The following is a 2428-nucleotide window of genomic DNA, read 5'->3' as shown; positions in this document are numbered from 1 at the left end:
TACCGTATCTAGTTTCATGGCAAAAAGAGCACTAAAAAGTTCCTATCCCTAGAAACCAAAATCTTGGAATTTTTTTGGAGAGGCAGTTGATGAAATATACATTTGGTATCATACACCCCACAATTTATTTTGAATTTCTTTCTTTGGCTCATCAGCTCATTCAGAGTTGTTACATCCACTGAAGCCAAAGAGATGGGGCTCATGATAACAAAACAAGAAGGTTTATATATCAACCCCTGTTTTCAAATTGATGAGAATAACATGAACTCATCTCAGGATTCTTCTATAAAAGGTAAGAATCTCCATAACCAATGCCTTCAAAATTTTATCATTAAAATATGGGCTCCAAATTTCTTGAAATTCTTTTATGAACTGAAATCAAAATTTGTGGAAATGCAACCAAAGAAGTTTGAGTATGTGAAGTTCAAGTGATAGGTTGTTTATCGTTGGGATAGCAAGTCGTGGTTTATTTGGTCCTTTGATAGGCTTGTTATCTAATCCTCTGTTCACATCGATTCTTAGATAACTTATTACTGGGCCAAAATTGTTGAACAGTGGACAAGATAATTTCAAGTTTAACATATCCAAACAGGATAGATAATCCTAGGAATAGCTTATCCAAGGATTTATGTCCTCAGAGTGAACAGTCAATAGTGTGAAAAGATCATGATGTCCAAAACTTTTTATGAAGCAGAGGCCCTTATTTTTTGCCCCCAGACCAAATTTATATGGTTCAAAATTAGACACATGATCTTACCCAAGAAATGGTTAGGATCTCGTTATAAGTAAAGATGGAAATGGGAGGCTCACATCAAAATTGAACATGGTAATGGGGCCTACATCCATATAAGAAGCCTGCCTCAGTCACTTTTAGCCATATCTGAACCCATAACTATTCTTAGATAGCCCTTAAACCACCTATTGTCATCGTTACACATAATTTTGCCAAGTTAAGAAGTACATGAGTTTAGAAGACATGGGTGTAATCAATATCTAAATTTAGATTAAGATATACCCTAGTGGCCATATAAGACCCATATCAAGTCTATTTTTAAATAACCTACAATATATCTACGACAGTGGAAACGAAGAGAAACCCGAGATTTATGTGGTTTAACATAGTGTGCGACTATGTCCAAGTGCATACTGATCAGTTGCCTTCGAAATCAATCCATGGAAAATTACTTGGCCAGCACGGTAAAACACATCTTCCACAAAAAATTTCCCTGGATCCAAACAGCCCTTGTAGTCATCTAGCAATACTCATAGTTCACATCCTTATATTGAATCAGTTGGAGAAGCGACGAAACGGCTATAAACAAGAAATTTCCCAAAGACTTTGGGCACGTCCGGCTGCCAGGACAAAAATTTCCTGACATATCGCCATCCCCAAATGTAAATTGGACAGAAATCAGGAAACAAAATCATGGACACGACGTCTCCAATGAAGAGAAGATGCAAAAAATCTGGTAATTGAAATCTCTACTCAAAACCGATCCAATCGTTTCCGGGTTTTTAGTAACTTCTCAACACAGGTTTCATTGGTTTTAAGATTTTGTTTGCAGATTTTTAGCCGCCTTCACCCTAATCTCCACTTGGAGATGACGATTTGTCAGGAAAAATATTTCCTGCCAGCCAGAGGGCACTCTGAGGCAAATGAAACTCTACATGCTGCTGATGCCATTTAACTGCAATTTGTTCAGCGACATTTATTTAAACCTGGTTTGTTTCATGTAGGCCCGTTTGATTAACTTCAATTCTCTATTATGTTACCCTTTAGCACTGTCTATGGTTAACTTTAAAAAAACTATCTAATCCTTCGCAGAACAATAAAAACATGACAGGTGAGAAACATATACCAATGGAAGGTAAAAATATACATGAGAGCTGGAAATATGGAACTTGAAGGTAAAAATGCATCAAATTATGTATCTTCTTACTGGTTCCTATATCATGAACTTTGTTACAACCCAGTTCGTGCTTATTAGTTTGCAATACAGCATAGCATTTGAGTGAAACCAGGCAAATATATTCAAAGAATTTCATGGGTGTGGTAAATAAACTAATATGAATTGTTATACAAGAATGCGAGTGCCACTTGTGCATGTAAGAAATGCATGGTACTACGTGCGTACATTGGTCAATATGATGAGGCTTCTTCTAGCAGTTTATTTTCAAATGATATTTTGGCTATTTAGAATTTGAGCCTCTAGCTCAATTGGTTGAGACTTTGCTTTGCAAACTTGAGGTCCAAGGTTCAAAAGTTGTACACCGGTTTGCCATGCCCTAGCTTTGATACTACCTGGTAGGACCCTGGTAGAACAGAAGGTGCCCAAGTCCTTAAGCCCTTCTACATCCATTAACTTTTCCGATGTGGGATCTTTGCTTTGCGTCATTGCGTAGAACCCAATACAAATCTATTAAATAT

The 2428-nt window shown here is 36.9% G+C and overlaps 1 long non-coding RNA gene across 1 annotated transcript; it reads left to right on the top strand.

The window, feature by feature from the left end:
- Positions 1-308: 308 nt before the first annotated feature.
- On the top strand, positions 309-2049 carry LOC143883923 (uncharacterized). The gene is made up of 3 exons (XR_013252604.1): positions 309-1197; positions 1293-1469; positions 1566-2049. It is a non-coding gene; the product is annotated as an uncharacterized LOC143883923 (long non-coding RNA).
- Positions 2050-2428: the final 379 nt, after the last annotated feature.

Source organism: Tasmannia lanceolata, unplaced genomic scaffold (assembly GCF_043159265.1).
Source record: "Tasmannia lanceolata isolate RefF3 unplaced genomic scaffold, GAP_Taslan_0.1 ptg000008l, whole genome shotgun sequence".
In the NCBI taxonomy this organism is placed as follows: domain Eukaryota; kingdom Viridiplantae; phylum Streptophyta; class Magnoliopsida; order Canellales; family Winteraceae; genus Tasmannia; species Tasmannia lanceolata.
Note: the sequence above shows the minus strand (reverse complement) of the source record. Positions and strands in the feature narration are given on the sequence as shown.